Here is a 19,047-nt window from a genome sequence, read left to right on the forward strand (position 1 = left end):
GCAAGTAATTTATGTCGCTAGTGGTGACCAGGACTTCGCTGGCGGGCCAGCCAGTTTAGGAATTCCCCATTGGTCATCCTACTCAGTGGTTGCACCTTCTAAAAATAGAGGGAGAGGCTCAAATTGGCAATTGAAGTCTCCCCCAACCACGTACGGGGTACCCTGGGGAATAGTTTCAAATATTTGGGAATGATCACAACGTTAAAGCTTTTGTGGTCCACATAACATTGACAATATTAACATTCCCTACTCCTAGTGACTTTCCTGCCTCTAGCTGAAGCATGGCAGCTTTTCCTTCTTTGTAAGTTGTTTATTGAGCTCTCGTTCAGTTTAAAGTTACATGCTGAAAAATACATTGTTAGGGCTAGTAACAGAGGTAACTTACACTTGTAATTTACTCCTACACATTTTAGTAACTTTACTACTTTTAGCAATTCTAAAAAACAGTGCAAAGTTACTCAAAAGTGTAGAATTACATGTTGGCCTGCTGCAAAAGGGGGCAGAGCCATGCTTAGAATGGTAAGGTACTACTGCCATAAAAGAACCAAAAGTAAGCCCAGCATCACACAAGACCAACCACTGCTACTACAACACCCTCTCATAGAAAATAAGGGAGGAAGTGACTTAAAACAAAACCCCACAAGAAAAAATAGCAAATCAAAATAAACTATTTATAATTAAAAATAAAAATATAATTTAATTTTCAAACAATGAAAAATAAAACATACTTATTGTTTAATTATAAAAGTACAGGAAACATTTAAAAAGTTTATTAAACTTGGAAAAAGTTATAATAATATTTTTATGTTAGATTTTATTAGAAATGATATGTTTCTATGTAATTCAATTATGGAACAATAAAAACAATCCTACACTTTTAACTTACTCTTGAATTACATCTTTAATTGATTTAAACATATTAAAAGATATTTAAAGTATTTTTCTGAAGTTTAAACTAAAAAGAAAATTCCCACCTAAAGTAAAATTCTGTATATGTTTTTACTATGCATAATTACATATCAAAAGCGATGTATTGCATTATTTCGATTCGTAGTCTTCATTTCGAAACAAGGTTTCATAAAAGATGCATTTAAAACATTTCATACATTAAAAACAGAGAAGAAAAAAAAGGGTATCAGTTAATTCCACATTGTTACAACTTCCATGGATAGATAACCACAAATCTTCATAAGCATGGATAGGGGCTTCGATCATTACTAAAACCATATAAATATATCAATAATTTAAAAAGGCATATAAATTAATATTTACAATTTACAATAGGGTTTCCGTTAGACTAGTATACATCAAATTTCACAGGGTACAACCCATTCACTCTAAATATTTTTCCATAGTAAATAAGCCCTTTTTTCTAGCAACTCACCCTACTCCCTCCCACATTTTCGACTAAGGGCCTGATTTCGATGCTGGGGCACCTCAAAGTCTACTTCCTACTGCCTTACTGTGTCAGAAAGGCCAGCACAGAAAGGCTGTCAGAATCCAACATTGTAATCCCTCAGGCAGAAAGAGCCGCCCTTGGGATTACTGGGCGCTTTCCGAATGGCAGACGTGCTCTCTGAGCCCGTCGGAAGGCATTCGGAAATCCAGTTTGGATTCCTTTCCGACCGACTCTATCCAAATGGGTCGGTCGGAAATTAATCGCCACTGATTACGATGCTGTACTAAATGGCTCTGACCGAGGGTTGGAGCCGTTTACTACGGCATCGTAATCGCCCTCTAAGTAGTATACTTATTTATTTATTTATGCGTTTTTATATAGTGCGGACTTTACCCGAAGGTGTCAGAGCTCTTTACAATAGGAACAGAACTGATACATGAGAACATTACAGGTGAACAAATTACTAAAGCAAACGCTAAGTTACATGAGGCAAAAGTGACAATCGTGAGCAAACAAAATACACGAGGTAGCAAACAGTGCATTACAGGAGGAAAAAGTGACATGTGTGCAGGTTACAAAAGCGTACAAAGTACAAATAGAGGTATAATACTGCAATAAATGGAGGACACTCAAACACAAGAACAAACGTTACTTAGGCAATGGTGGCACTTGTGCAAGTATCGAAAGCAAACAAAATGTAAGAGGTACTAAACAGTCTGTTACAAGAGAAAAGTGACGTGTGCATGTTACAAAAGAGTACCAAACACAGGTAAAAGGGTAGTACTGCAATAAATTGCAGACTCTCAAACCACAGGAACACACTGGGAAGGCACTTCCATAGTCATGGAGAATAGAAATGTTCTATACTAAAAGGTCTTCCTTCAGATAATAGAGAGAGCATGAATTAACGTTGGAAGTGTCTTTGAAGGAGGAGAACTTTGAGATCAGTTTTGAAGGCCTGGGAGGAGGTGGTGGTCCGGAGCTGAGGCGGAAGTGAGTTCCAGATTCTCACTGCGTTGCCTGAAAAGGATTGGGCCATCGATCTTTCCTTCTTGAAAGTGGGAGGTTCAAGCAGTAGATTTTCCGCATTTCGTGATGGTCTAGAGCCTCCAGAGAGTTTCAGTTTATTCGCCAGGTAGCAAGGAGTGGAGGAGTGCAAGGCTTTGTGGGTGATGCGACAGTCTTGTAGATAGATCTTGCCTCGATGGGAAGCCAGAGGAGGGTAGATAACATGGGTGTGATGTGGTCGCTTCTTTTGGCCCCATAAATGAAACGAGCTGCTGAATGGAGAACAGACTTAAGGGGGGACAGGTTTGGATTTGGGGAGGCCAGTAAGAAGAGAATTGCAGTAGTCCAGTCTGGAGAGGACCAGCGATTGGACCAGGGTTTTACGGTCATGCTCCAGGAAGAAGCAACGAATCCCCCAAAGAAGGCGCAGTTGGTATCGAGCAGACTTTGCAATTGAATTAATTTGGGACAATAGATTGAGTTTTGTGTCGAGTATGACACCAAGGGATTTTGCGCTGTCGACAATGATGGGTTTATTGTTCAGTAGATTCATCTGGTCCATCCATGATTGAACCGGGGGAGTAGAAAGTGAGGAGGAGAGGAGGAGGAATTCAGTTTTGGAGGGATTCAGAATCAGTTGATGCCTTGACATGCAGTTTTGAATGGAGTCCAGAGTAGAGCTTAGGACGGAGAGATCGTGAGTAGAGGCAACCTTGAGGTAGATTTGAGTGTTGTCTGCATAGAGATGATAGTGGACCCCGGATTTACTTAGGAGATTTCCCAGTGGTTCCAAGTAGAGATTGAACAATGTGGGTGCAAGTATAGAGCCTTGAGGGACACCTTGACCCACCGCCAAAGGAAATGAAAGACTGTCCGCTATTTTGATCATTTGGGATCTATCAGAGAGGAAGGAAGCAAACCATTTAAGCACAGTGCCCTCCATGCCCATTCTCTGCTGAAGAGTGTTGAGGAGGGTGTTGTGATTGACAGTGTCAAAGGCTGCAGAAAGGTCAAGGAGAATAAGAAGACAAGACCCCCCCGAATCGAGTATCCGCAGCGCGTCATCAATCACTTGCAGCAGGGCTGTTTCAGTGCTGCAATTTTGGATGCAGCAGGACTGAAAGTTGTCAAGAAGATCATTGTCCTTGATATGACGAGAGAGTTGTTTTGCAACACATATTTCTGTGTTCGTCGCAAGTAAGGGTAGGTTAGTGATGGGACGGAAATTGTTGAGGTCATTTGCATCAGCAGTGTTTTTTTTTAGCAGAGGGGTGTCCTGCCCAGTTTTGAAGGGAACAGGAAGGGAGCCTTGACAGAGTGAGAGGTTGACCAGAGTGGTCCAATAGGGAAGAGAATGGGTATAGAAGTCAATGGCAATGGCACTAGGGATGGGGTCAAGAGAATGGTTGGAGGGCTTTGTTTCGAGGATGCACTTGAGGAGGACATCTTCAGAGATGGAGTCGAAGTTCTGCCAAATGACTAGTGATTTGCGCTCCTCTGGAGGGGTAGGATGAGTGACCTGATCCACAAGTGATTTCACTTTTTAGTCGAAGAATACAGCGAAATCCGCAGCTTTCTTTGTAGAATCCTCCAACTTGGAGGTTGGGGGCGAGCAGTTAGTATTCTTGTTGGGCGCTTGCCTCCATTGTTTCTACAGGAGTCTTAGGTGCTTCCTTTCTTCAAAGAGGGATTTATTTAACCAAGGTGCTGAGGGAATGGGCCTTTTCTTTTTGCTTCGGAGAGGAGGGACATTATTGATTTCGACTGCAAGGACTGAGAGGCATTGGGAGGTGAGAACGTCAGCATCTAGGTTCGGGTCTAGCCTTGGAAGTGACAGCAAAGCTGATTCACAGAGGGAAACAGTGTCAATATTTTTAGTGCCACGGAACCAGGAGGTAGCCCTTTTCGGTTGGCCAAGAGTTATAGAGTGCGCTAGGTTAAGAGAGAATGGGATGAGGAGGTGGTCAGACCAGTCTACGTGAATGGGGGTAGCGATAGAAAGCATGCCTGCTTTAGAAATAACAAGGTCCAGGATTGAGCCCTTAGAGTGTGTTGATTCTGTGCAGTGTTGGATAAGATCGTTTGTAGAGAGGAAGGTGGCCAGCAAATTCACGGAAGAGTCTTGCAGAGAGCCCCAGTGGAGATTGAAGTCACCCACAAACGTCTGATTGTCACTTTGCGAGTATTGGTCGCTGATGAAGTCAGTGAGTTCCTCCATAAATGAAGGGCCACTGCCAGGTGGGCGGTAAATGACATGGAATCTGAGGGGTGAGTGGTGGTGTAGTTGAAGCTCAAAAGATAGACATTCAAAAGTGAGGAAGGCGCTGATGGGAGAAGCCTTAAGTTGAAGGGAGTTTCTAAAGATGACTGCAACACCTCCCCAAACTTTGATAGGTCTGTCATTCCTAAAAATAGAATGGCCTGTGGGTAATAGGAGATCAAACATAGAGTGAGAGGTATCGTTGAACCAGGTCTCTGTTAGGAAGACCATGTCACTATTGTGAAGGGTGATGGTATCAGAGATTTCGAGTTTGTGTTTTATTGCCGATCTGCAGTTGTGGAGCAGACAGCGCAGCTCTGTCGAGACTGTTTTGGTGATGGGGGCACTTGGTCTAAGAAGGGTGATAGGGATATTGTACTTATACGGGGGTGCAAGGGAGGGTTTAGGTGGATGCTTGGTTCTGACAGAAGAGATGGTGGAATAGTGTAGATAGTTGGGTTACTCGGAGATGCAGGTTGAAGAAGGGTGGCGTTCAAGGGCTTGTGTGAGTGAACGATGTTTGCAGACGACAGGTTATGCTTGGTTGTGATGGGGTGAGGGGGCGAGGTGCATCTCGTGGGAAGGTGAGAGTTTTCCAAAGGAGTTGAGGTGAATGGGAAAGTGGAAATCTTGGAGCTTAAAAGTGAAATGGAAGCTACAAGCTGGGAAATGAAGGTGATAAGAGAACCTAGCTTAATTTCAAGAGAGAGTAGGGCAGAGCACGGACGATTGGGTGTCTCGATGGCAACAGGAGGGGGTGAAATTGGTGGTGAAAGGTAGGGAGAGGTGGGGGGACAGGAGGAGAGTTGGGGTAAAGGGTTCATAGGTGAGGAAAGGTGGGGGTTGAGAGCGGAGGTTGGTGTATCTGAGGTGAAGGGAGAGTTGTCTTTGTTGGCGTTACATGAATGAAAGGAATTAAGGACATATTTAGGGGGAGATGGGTGCGGATCAAGGCGGTGGGGTTGAATGAGAGGGAGAGGGGAGGACTGTGAGGTATCATAGGAGTGTAGGAGATTTGGGAGGAAAAGAGGGGAGGTGGTTGGAGAAGTCCTGTTGGCTAGGAGAGGTGGCTGTGAGGGAACGGGCATCTGGCAGAGTGAGGGGGTTTGGGAGAAGGGGAAGTTGAAGAAAGGAGATGGTTCTGCTGGGCCCAATGGAGGGAGATGGAAAGGGTTACCAAGGGGGGAAAGGAGGTAGCACAGCATTGCTGGCGAAGTGGGGGATGGAGAGAGATGCAATGGGATTGTGGAGAAATTGGGGTAAGAAGGGGGTAAAGGGGAGGAGGGGGTAAAGAAGAGGGGTAAAATGTAAAATGGAACTTTGAAAAATGCATTTTAGTGCATTTTTCTAAGTTTTTGCAAATTACCATCAAGTACAAATTGATGGTAATTTGCGACTCCTATTACCAAAATCGCTAGATTTTTTTACTTTAGTAAATTGCATTTAAGGAATCTCAATTTGCAATTTCTTAAATGCAATCACAATTTAAGTAATCGCAATTTAGAGATTACTTAAATTGCGATTTTTGCATTTGGAATGATGCATACCAAATGGAAAAATATCGGTTCCAAAGGGGCAGATTCTGAGAATCTTCCCGTTTGCGACTGATTTAGTTTTGATGCATGTGGCCCATCATCTGTTTGTGACATGGGTAGTCATTAAAGGTGAAGGAGAAATTCACACAAGCGCTGAACAATTGAATCGAACTGCTTCTAGGCACTGAGGGAGAGATACAGGATGGAAACAAGCATCAATGGGCCCTAGTTCATAAAAGGCTGACTCCCTGGCATAGATGCAGGTTTTCACAAATGTTTCCAAGATGACTTCTATGAACTATGCTTGGTGCAGATTTCTGGCGGAAAGAATTGATTGGGCGCTCCTGATATCGCGTGAAGTCTGATACCAGGAGGCCGCAAATCAGGAGTTGAGCAGCAGAAGTGCCCTGCTTGTGAAATGATTATTATATAAGGGGCGGGTTTACCATCAGTGTAGTGTTGATCGAAGTTAGTGAATTGCACAGAAATACATGTTTGTAGGTGTTCCCAATATCAACTCCCCACCTCTGGAAAAGGAGTTACTCATACATAAACTTACAGCTGGGGAACAGTATGCATTAGTAAATCCCTTTACAAGTGCAAATATCCCTGGTGAACTACCAAAGTGAATTTCTACTTGTGAATGGAGTCATTTGCACATGTTAGTTGAATGCCTTTGTGAATCGGGTCCTGAATTCTTGCCTGTAAGCTGTCCACTTCTCCTCCTCTGAGGTTTGAAAGACAGTTGCGTATGGTGCTCAATTTGAGCCGGTGGTTGCGGGTCAGGCTCGCTGGCCCTATTTTTTTGGGGACCAGCACTTATTTTCCTCATCAAACTTTGACACAAATGGCAAAAAAAACACAAGGAGTAAAGCAGAAAGAGCGAAACAGAAAGTTTGTGACAAAAGGAGAAAGCAGGAACCCGCAAGGTGAGCTAAATGGGCAGAGAGCTTCTGGTAGTAGATTAAAAAGGCCTAAGGTTGTATTGGCACCCCTCCCATTCATGGGCCCATCTGCGCACCTCCATGCAAAACTTTGAGCCCCAGCACTTATTCTTTTACAAATTAAGCACTAGTTGTGTTGTGTGTACAGCGCCTTCTTGCACTGCAGTCAAGGCAACTGCTAATGTACATTCAGTACAGGCAGTCTTTGACATTTTGTTCTATAAAGACAGAGTCAGGACAATGTGGCCACGGTGATTTATAGGGAGACATTATTTAATAACAAAAAAAATAAAGTCACCACAAGGCAACTGTGTGTCATAAAAGTGACGGGTTAATTGCAGTGCTAAGGGAGGTTGACACAAGGAAACAATGGAGAAAATGGCGCTGCTGTCAAGAGAGGCAGTTCTGTCATGAATGCCCTGGATATCAAGTTTTGAGAGGAGACGGCTTGAATTAATAGCCCATTGGAACCATCACCATCGAGCACGAAATCAAACATCACGTGCCACACGCTCTTCATTTCCCAGCGCCCAGAGTGCACATGCCAAGTAGCACCTAGGTCTGGCATTTCACAGAACGCTACGTTGAATCCATTGACATTTGCATAAGCAATATCCCGTGCTTCACAGTGCGCGCGCGATAAGCCGTCTTCTTTCCTGCGCGGACATTGCCATGCATTTTGACGTGGTGCTACATTTATGTATTTGAAATGCAGCTGCATTTGAAATACAGAAGCAAAGAATCTGGGGTGCTAGAAGGACATATCTAGCTGCCACCTTTCCTTGGAATACAGCTGGAGTGGATCCCCAGACTTTCACTTCGATTCCTGATACTCTTTCTGCTGTCATTATCCTGCCCTGTTTTGTTGAATTTACTATTTTTTCTCTCTAACACTCTCTAACACTTCTTCCGGGTGAATTTTCTTTCTCATGATCAATGGTTCCTAATGTCACTAATTTATAAGCTACTTATGCCCCTCCGGTTTTATATTTATTTATTTTAGTTATTGTTTTACTTTTGCATAGAGTCAAATTATATCGATTTGTTGACATTTTATTGTGTCTATCAGATCAGGGCCAGAGCTACAGGGGATGGATAGACCTGATAATCCTCTGGGTTATTTATACAGCAATATCTGCTCTAGGGTGTGGTCTTTTTGTAAGAGGACCCTGTGCCTGGAAAATGGGAAGTGGGTTTCCAAAGAGGTAGATTTTAAGGTATTTTCTGAATCTGAGGTGTTGAGATGTGTACCACAAACAAGGGTCGAGGTCATTTCAGATGCGGGCCCATAACTTTGAGAGCTCTTCTCCATTCTTTAAATGTTTGGGATTGGTTTAGCAGTAGCAGCATGGATTCTTGAACCTTAAGTTAATCAGAGGTTGATACAGGGAGACCAGATTTTGCATTTAGAAGACTCCTTTACCCTGGAAGGCCTTGCGCTTGGAACACAGTAGCTAAAAGGGGATCATTTGTGGCCCTGGAACCCAGAGAAGGGGCAGCAGAGCGGGGGGTCACATGGTCATGTTTATTTAGATTTAAACTTACTCTGGAAGCCTGGATTTTGATTTTTTGAACTTTTCAGATATGCATCGAGTGCACAATGGCATTAATCTAATTTAGACAAGACTGTCGCTCTTATCAGCTTAATGGGGTGGTAGGTCTGGTGAAGCGGGCAGGCTTTTTACTTAGCATACATAGTTGAAGATTAGTATTTTCACCTCAGGGTTAACATGAGGAACATAGGACTACTCCATATCAAGAGTATTCACAAATATTTTGCTTTATGTGTTTTGGTTGGGGCTTGTCACAGCACAGGCGCCATTTAAATCATAATGGTGGGTTAGTGTTTACATATTTCCAAAATATCATGATCTCAGTTTTATATCCTTTTGGGCACATAAAACCTACATCCAACCACAAGAATATATGTTCTACAGTCTTCTGAGTCTTTCTCAGGCCATAGGTAGATCTGAGTGTCATCAGCATGCATCTGGAACTGAAGCGATATAGGTCGAAAATGCTTACAATATATAGACAATATATATGTGATCTGGAGAGGCTCTAGGTCTGGTCTAGAATCTTTTCACAAAATGGCTGAACAAACAAAACACAAATCTACTACTAAGATTTTCTTTTTTAACCTGTCGATTCAAGAAGATTAGGGGTCCTCTACATGTGCTTGTATACTAATCTTGCAGCTGGCTGTTCATCACTCAGATACAACAGTCATCACCATCTTAACCTCAGGGACAAACTACCATTTGGCCAGTTTCTACATATTTTTATGCAACTGTCCCAAACAAATGGACAATTTTGAAGAGGCTAAAATTCTATATATATGATAGCTAGGGATACCCAACAACCTGGTTAAAAAGTAATTTAAAAGAATATGGCACAATGATCGTGGGTCAAGTAATTGAAAAGAATATGGCGCAATGATCGTGGGTCTCCACTCAGAGTAAAACAAAAAAACAAAGACCTGCGTGTAGTGTCTTGTGAGTTAGAGATGAAAGGACACTTTTGGTTCCTGATGGGCCCATAGAACAGGGACGTAAGTGTGTGGGTATGAGCAACAGAATTCATGATATGAAGGGTTCAGTTCACGGTTACATGCTGATAATTAGAGACGTGTAATACCAAGCTCCATGTGTGGCGTGATCATTTACAAGTACTTGGGCTGAGGCAGGATGCTACAACCGGCAACGAGATAGGGGATTAGGTAAATGCTGTGACCCGAAGAACTGAGAGGGCTCTCCCAAAGAGTTTGCCATGGTCCAGTGAACTGCTCATGCGTGCCACATGTGCCTCAGTCATAGTGAAAATCAACGGTTGGCGTATGTGGAGTCATAGTGCCACTCCAGCCTGTGCTTGGCCTGGGTAGAAAGTCAAGGCCTTACAGAAAGCGTGTTTGCCTTTGACTTATGTCATCTTGAAAATGCCCTTACACATGGCATTTTGAGCCTGTTGGCAGTAAAAAAAGGAACTACAGCAAAAGTCGGTCAGTCAGGGCCTGGGAACCTTTACTCCATTGGTCAGAGAGAAACAAGAAGTATTTTAGGGTGTCCCTGCCTATAAGCTGATGCACCCTTCAAAGCTAGATCCTCGCTCAGCCTTCCTCAGACCACTGCTGGACTTGCACTTGACACCTGTGACTCGTGAGAAGGACATGAGGAGGATGGACCCCCTTCCACTTGAAATCCAAAGACAGAAAGATCTCCAAGGATAATAAGGCTGATCCCTGGGTGGCTCTGGGAACATAAATCTGAACAGGACATTCTTTTGAAGTATACTCTTTGACCAGTGGCAACTGGAACTAGAGTGGACTTACCCTGTTCCAGACACCCTGGGAATGCCTAAGTTCTACCTGTGAGGTCCTAAGGTCCTTGGAAGTATAGCCGAGTGGTTGGTTGGGTATTAAAAGAAGTTTGTTAACTTTTAAAAACATTTGCTCCAGAGCTTCAAGAAGACCAACAGCGAAAAGTAGCCACATGGCAGCTCCACGTCATTGGAATGAATTTCAAGTTTGTCCTGTGGGGAGAAATTGTTTTCTTAAAAAAAAAAAAAAAAGTATTTTTTCAGTTTGCGATTTAGAAACGTTTTCGAGCTTCCCTACTTACTAGGCTGACCATGATCAATCTACCCAGTCCATACCCGGTCCATCTGACCTTCGCTCTATCACTTTTCTGTATAATTTTTTGTATACGTCAGAGCCACCTCGACCAGTGACCACAATTAGCACTTTGTGCTTCTTGGCACTATTTTCTCTCAAATCTTTACAACATTTATATCAGCTGTTCCCCTTATTGGAATTTTTTTATTTTAGTGTCATTTTGTTTGTCAAATGTTACCCATTTTAAAAATTGTGTTATGTTTTCGATGTTGTGGTGTTTCAAAATGATTTACACATTTCCTCTAACTTAAGCCTTTCTGCTCTCTGCCACAGCTACTGAGGGGTTAAACTCAAGGTTAAATTATTGAAACCTTTGACTGAACCTACCAAGACAGTGACTTTGTTACTTATGGTGGAAACCAATCCATCCCATCTAATAAACCATTTTCTCACAGCGAACATTCCACATCAGCCTCAAGATCACCACACAGTGTATTCTGCATAGGATTATCAGGACTTTCTTAGGAAACATTTCTGGCTGAGTGGTTAGTACTCTAAGACCCCTAGTCAAGTATGAACTTTATGTAAATGACTATACAGTATGTGTTAGTATGTGCTATTAGGTTAACCCTATATATTGATATATGACCGTCCTTTATTATTTAGTATTGAAAAAATGAGTTGCTCTAATAAACTGTCTATATTTATTGTTGCCCAACACAGAGAATGCCTTTGGTATGTTTCAGGTTGGATTTGGCTAATACCAGCCCCTAAGTATTTGATTCAATATCTACTCTAAAACAGTGCTTAATTTGTAAAATATTAAGTGCCAGGGCTCTGACCAGGAGGCCACTGCAGCTTGCACCACCTATCGCCCTTTTCATTGCTGCCAAAACAACTACTAACCATCTCTCTTGCATGTAAGTGCGACATTTCAGATTATTCCAAGTCCTCAAAGCTAAAGGAGTGGCGGAGGGGGGGAAGGAATTAGCATTTTTTTAAATGTATATTGCTTTCCTAAACAACTTATACTGCTCATTTCTAAATTACAGAGCAGCGCCACCTTGTGGCAGACTGCCCTAAGTGTGGTGTTGACAATTAGATGTGGGTGCCGAGCACCAGAAACCAAGTAAGTGCCGGTGCTCAGCACCGGAAAGCACCGGCTCAAATTAAGCACTGCAACAGTACTCCTTCAGGAGCTCCTTGTATGTTAATATGTTCATTCCTAAACTCCTGGGGTAAAACTGGGTTTCCCTATTTTGTGTATAGCATATTTGTGGTCTCAAGCTGGACTTTTAGTCACGAAGGAGGCTAATATTTTCCAAGTGCATTTTTAGTTTTTTAGTGACTTAATTTTGCAGAAATGAGTATTCATTCCTTAAACTTCTCATTGGGGATTCATGATCTTCTGGAAGTTTGTGTAAAAGTTATGCTCAGTTGGTTCTGCAGTTTTCATGTATATGTAATTTCGCTGAAAATAGCTGTGCTGAATAACACAGGTTATTTGGAACAGTGTAGCAACAAATACAGATTGAGTCCTTTGGAATTATACTGTGAAGGTAAAATTATTTGTTATTACAACACTACCCTATAGCTGACACTACAGCTCGAAAGTAGAGGCAATCAATAATCACTGTTTCCGACTTGCGTCACCTTCAGCCCTGCAGTAACTCAGAGAAATTCTGAGTTACATGCATGCATGCACGCTAGGCACTACAAACGCATACAAACAGTCACTCGGCTCTGCTCTGAGCAAACAAAACTGTTCATGATATGGCTTCTGAGCTTCTTCTGATGCTCCCCCTTGTGCCACTGCCATTTCCAGCACTCACTCTGTGAACCTGGGCAGACACTTTTTCAATAGATGTCTTCTCATGCATGTGCATGTAAATGCAGCTGCAATGAAAACGAAGAAGCAGGCAACATCCATGTTGTAAAATGATGTATGGGAACACTCTACTGAATCCATCATGCTAGCAGTTCAGGATGAACTAAGAAAGGGAGCAGACCAAGACATCTCGCAGGCCCTAGTGCTCCTGGATTTGTCGGCAGCTTTTGACACCGTCGACCACAACCTACTGGTTGAAGGGGTCGAGAGCACCGGCATCCAGGGCATTCCCCCAAAATGGATCTCCTCCTTCCTCAGCAACCGCCACCAAGCTGTTCGCCTCTCTGACTTCTCCTCCGAAAAAAAGAGACTCACTTGTGGGGTTCCCCAGGGGTCCTCTCTCTCCACGCTCCTATTCAACCTGTACATCCTACCGCTGATCTCTGATCTACGGAAGAGATACGTAGCTATTTTTAACTACGCCGATGACATCCAGCTGGTCTTTACCATTGACTCTTCCTCACACGCAATGGAAACCTTCCAATCCACCATGACGTTCATCAGAAATTGGATGAATCTAAGCCAATTAAAATTAAATCCAGATAAGACCGAGCTGGTTCTCACCAGGTCCTCAGTTAACCCTTGGAACCTCAACTTCTGGCCACCCACTTTGGGCCCTCCTCCCTCCCCAGTCAGCGCGGTCAAAAGCCTCGGTGTCACAATTAGCAGCGATCTCACCTTAAAGACTCAGATCAATACAGTAGTCTCCTCCTGCTTTTTCCATTTACGCAGGATTCGGAAAATAAGTAGATTTCTCTCCTTTGAGGCCCTTGTTCAGGTCACTTTGGCCTTAGTCATGTCACGCATCGATTATGCCAACTCACTATACGCCGGAATCCCCGCCTACCAACTACAAAGGCTCCAACTGGTGCAGAACCAAGCGTCCAGACGGATACACGGGCAACCTAGGTCGCATCACGTAAAACCCCTGCTTAAAAGCCTTCACTGGCTCCCAGTCGCCCAACGCTGTCTCTTCAAATTGGGCTGTCTGATTCACAGAGCCATAGCATCTCATGGGCCTGTCTTCATAGCCAACAGAATTTAGCGCTATGTCCCCCGCCGCGCCCTTCTTTCTGCCAGTTTCAATCTGTTGACCCCTCACTCCTTTAAATGGAAGAAACTGGGCGGACTTCAATTTACGTTTTTGGCACCTCAGTTCTGGAACACACTTCCTCCTGAACTACGTCAAATCGATTCATATCCCATGTTTAGAAAATCTCTTAAAACTTGGCTATTCTCTCAGGCCTCCGATCATTTCCCAATCAGCGCCAAGAAACCGTTGGTGAACGAGCACTCTAGAAATACCTGTTATCATATCATATCATCATATCATATCATATCATGGGCCACAGGCTCCACTGCATCATTTCAATATTTGGATAGTAACTCTCAGAACCCTAGAGGATGTAATCGACCTCCAATGCCTGCTGAAGTAAGAGGGCACAAGTGCATTCAGGCATGAGACAGGCATCTCTATCTCCCCAGTGCTGAAAGCAGCATGCAGAGACCCCGACCTAACAAAGAACATCCCACTGTCCCAGAAGACCAGTCCAGCCCAGGACAGCAGCATTAATGATCATTACCTCCCTGTCCGTCTTCCTGGATGCAGCCCTTACACATGAGATACTTTTCCTTTCTGGCAGAACTAATTCCCTAGCTGAAACCCAAAAAGTTCCCCTAGGATGGCCCCCATTACCCAGGAGCCACCACAAAAGGGAGGAACCACCGAAGCACTTCCTGTAACATACCACGCCAAAAAGGCAACAGGAAAACAGGAAATAGTCAACAGCCATGCCTGGGCGGGAGGGCGAGACTCAGGACTGAATCCAGGAAGACCAGGACTCAGATAATGAAGATTACCAGTAAGTATTGGGGCATTACCGATGAGCTGAAGGTCAGTATGATGGTTTGACCCATTCTCCTGCTTCAGGCTGCAGTCAGGCAACAGAGCTGGTCGTGCTTTACTGCTGAAGGAGGCCGCATGGCCAGAGTTCCACTGGCGAGAGCTGTGCCAAGACAGCGTACAGAGCTGCTGGCACTGGACATCCAGGTGCAGTACGAGGATGGTGGAGACGGGCTGCCAGTGAAGCAGGAGCTCTGGAAACTGGGAGCACGGCCCATGGATCTGGAAGTAGTGGGGCACATCAGGCGTTGATTCCGGTCTGCCGGAACGGAGCCAGGAAGCACACGGGTTCTGCAGGATGGCTGCAGAGGTTGCCACAGAACCTGATACAAATACCACGGAGGTTTTTGCCGAGATGTAGAGCAGCAGCATGCTTCTGAATATGGAGCACAAAGGAGGAAGGCAGCAAATGAACCAAGTATGCAGAGCACTTCTTAGAAGGAAGCTTCCCAGCACGGCTGTTACAATGTAATAGCACAGTGTCAGCACAGTTAGTAGTTCTGTAATGCTTGTAATTTGATGATACATTCTGTCATGCTTTTAATGGGACGATGTACATCCTTTTATAGCACGGCATGACATTTCTCTGTAGAGCTGCACTTCTCTGTACTTTTAATGAAACACCACTGCCACTTCTCAGCAGCACATTTAAAATGACAGTACGCATCGTCTGAGCTTGCCAGCTAAAGCTTTCTTTCATAGGACCACAAGACCTTGCTCAGCAGAGCTGCTGTTCATGAGATGGGATAGAATCCTCCCTTCATTGCAGGTTATTTTTCAGCAGGGCGCCAAGTAACGAGGCAGCAGCAGAACATCTCAGAAGGGGGCATTAATGGCTCAGCTGTGCCGCTTGTCAGGGGTCTGAAAAAAATAAGCCAACAATGGGGCCTGTACTGTTCTTGGACTAGACGCTCCTGCAAAGGTGTGAACCACACATGTGCTAGGTGCACAGCACAACAAAACAAATTCCCTTCAAGCTACCTGTCCAGGTTGTTCATGCCCGAATGAGTCCTTACCGCACTTTTTATTTGCCTGCAAAGCATATAAGGGGAATAGAAGAAGATGGCTGAAACCACTATGTAAAGAGCTGGGAGTCAGACAAGACAGGATGGCATTACGCATCCCTACAACAGATACAACATCCCTAACCATTGTATGTGGGGTTGCAAAGTACCTGGGAAGGGCCTGGCTGATACGTACTAAGCTGTTAAAGAGTAAAATGAGCTAGATAACTGTATTTTTGTCAGATCATATGTGCTTGACCATTTTGCCACAGCACTTTAGGCTTCCGCTGTTCTTCTTTTTATTGTAAATAAGTCTTTTTTAACGCTTTTATTGTCTGTAAATTGGATACATGAATTTTTTATAATTGTTTTATGATCGGAAATGTTTTTACTTTTATGATAACATTTATCGAATAAAGTATTACAACAACAAAACAATACACATTCCTTTCACAGCTCTAACAGGAATGAGATTGTTCCAACTAATCGTGCAGCTAGGGACAGCGTAACCACTGATTTAGGGTTCTTCCTGCCTTTCATGAATTTTTCATTTGGGCATAAACATAGGGACGGATTCCAAAACACTTTTCCGGGTGTGAAGTGGTCTTAAACCAGAAAACGTAATGATGTATTTATGGTGACATGACTATATTACACAAAAGAAAGTAAAAGTGCAAATTGTACATAACCGATGCGTGTGTACATTACAATATTACTCCTCTACGCAACTGGGTTCACAGGCAAATGATTGTGAAGACAACCTTTGAAGGGAAACGGGCTCCCTCAGTCTCTAGCTTGAGACAAAGAGCAGCATGGGGAGACATAGGAAACAAAGTGGATGTGAGGTCTAAAATGGCCCTCAAAAAGGTAAGTAATGAAACTAGCCAAATGCTGAGATTAAACGTGCTGATCTTCTGAAGAAAGCTTTCTATGGAAGAAGGCTTCAGTACATCATCCCAAATCTACCCTGACTTCTCCAATTGTGTAAGCACCATGGCCCAAGGTAGGCAGTCGTGGAGGAATGCTATAAACGATTAAGTAGCTGCTAATCACTTGTCTGCAAGAACTACTTTCATATACTTTAGGCTTCTCATGGTTTTGAACTATACCCAGTGGCGTAGCAAGGGGGGGGGGGCAGCGGGGAACCTGCGTCTCGAGGTGGCAATGGCCACCCTCCCACTCTAATGTGGCCAGCGTGGGGCGGCAATGGCAATCAGAGCAATTGCCAGCACCCCTCCGCTCTTCAATGCTGCCATGGGGCAGCAAACAGAGGGACCGCCATGGGCGGCCAATGGTCTAGCTACGCCACTGGCTATACCAAAGCCTAACAGCCACTGGCATGTGCTGTGGTCACGCATTGCTAGAAAGGTTGGGCTCTCGAAGTTTATGCCACTATAAAGCATACTGCACATTTTTAGTTACATTACCATCTAAGGTCAGTGTGGAGAGATCTACTGAAAGTAATTAACTTTGATTACCTCACTTTGGCAATGTTCTGATGTAGCTACCTACTGCAAGAAATTACTCTTGTTGGTGTCCTTGTCCATAATTGTTGCCTTTATTTAAAGTTGGCTCAAATTCTTCCACCTGCCATGCTTGTGGCAGTTTTGTTGCCTGGTTTCAACCAATTTCCATTTTGTCTTACAATATTGGTAATATTAGTTTACAGATCATGGAAAGAGCAGAAACACGATATGGCTTGGTGGTGTACCCACCCCCCAATAATCATTGTGCAAGACTAGTCTCAAACATGCTGGGAAAATAGTTTGGCGTTGAGCCTACACCCAAAGTAGGTAAGATATTGGGAATGGGCCATCATGGTAATTCAGTCTCTCTTTTGGATATCAGTGTTGCTGCTCCTGTGGTGTCTCCAGTTTCTGACTAGTTCTCCGGAAGTGTCCAATTGCCAATCCTCCGTTGATTAGGTCTATCTTACTCTTCTACCATTTTACTTGATCGAACAGAATTGGGATCAGCATGTGGTTGTGAACATGACAACTCTAGGGCTCTAGCCCATCCTAAACTGCTACTGCAGCTGACGTCTGCTACAACTCAGGTTGAACATTGTATGTTGGCAGTAGGCATTGTAGGGTCCAGGGTGGCAGCTTGTATCATATTGTTCCAAGCCAGAACCTAATTATGCTTTGTGGAAGTGAATTTATCTTGTGGCATGCTTTGGGAGCTATTGTCCTGGTCATGACACAAAGAAAATCACAGGGGCTATTGTAAAGCAGACTGAAGTGGATAGCACACATATATTCCAAGGGTCATCTAATTTGGTCTGTCATCAGAGCAATACAGGTTGACACATTACAATGGCCGCAGGATCACAGTTCCCATACTTTTTTATGCACTTTGACTGCTGTAAATAAGAACAGCCTGAAAGTGTGAGAAATAGGCAAGGTTGCCTTCCAGGCCATCTTTGTTTACAAATACTTAGGGAGGCATTTGAACCCTCCTAGGAATACAGGCATGGAACCCCAAAGGGCCACTCCCCACAATTTAAAGACCTGTGCCCTTAAAGAAGTTTAGATCTCAAGAAAATATCTTTAGTTTAAAGAAATATTACTGGATCTGTCATGGGGGAGCTAAAGAATTATACTCTTAGGAAATAAGACAACAGCTCTTTTAAATATCAGATTGCCTTAGTGTTAGAAATGGGGGTCTCTTGTTGGCAGAGGCATGTACCTTTGTCCAAGTAAGGACTCTTGCTTCTAGTCAGGGTAAGGGGGGTACATACTCTAGATAACCACTGCTCACCCTCTTGGTAGCTTGGCACGAGCAGAAAGGCTTATCCCGAAGACAATGTGTAAAGTATATGTACTCAAAACATGCAGTAATACAGTGATAACACCACAAAGGGACACCACACCAGTTTAGAAAGATAAAGTATCTTTATTTAAACTTCATCTAAACTCAACAAGACCAAAACAACAAAAATCCAACATACAGGTAACCAAATATGAATTTTTGAACAGTAATTCCAAGAATAAAGCATGTAGAAAACATTTAGCTCCACCTGGGGCTATTGCAATGTCATGACAGCAAAAAATCCGAAGTATGCTGCTGACCGCGAGGAGAGTGGTGTAGGGCCAGGATTCACATGGACCCCCCCAAACAAACAGTACCTTGGAACCGAAGTCTATGATGATGCACCGCGTCGTAGAAGTGAGATGTCGGTGCTGAAGACAACCCCAGCTCCCTGTCTGCAACGGGGGAGGCGAGGCATTGTGTCTGCAAGGAGGCGATGTGTTGAGTCCAGGACAGGGGAAAACAGTTGCGTCAGAGGTGACGCGTCGGTTCCGGTGAGGGTGCGAAGTTCGTGGAGTCACCCTCAGTGGTTATCGGCGGCACGATAACAGGATGCAGGCGCTGGCGGTTACTAAGTCAGTGCGCACGCTGATGTTGGGAATGCCGATAACTGCAGGTGTTGACAGACATCAGCAGGCGTTGGAGCTGCGATGCAGCCCAGGCGGTGTGTTGTGCACTCCACGAG

This window comes from Lissotriton helveticus, chromosome 5_1 (genome assembly GCF_964261635.1).
Source record: "Lissotriton helveticus chromosome 5_1, aLisHel1.1, whole genome shotgun sequence".
Taxonomy (NCBI): Eukaryota; Metazoa; Chordata; class Amphibia; order Caudata; family Salamandridae; genus Lissotriton; species Lissotriton helveticus.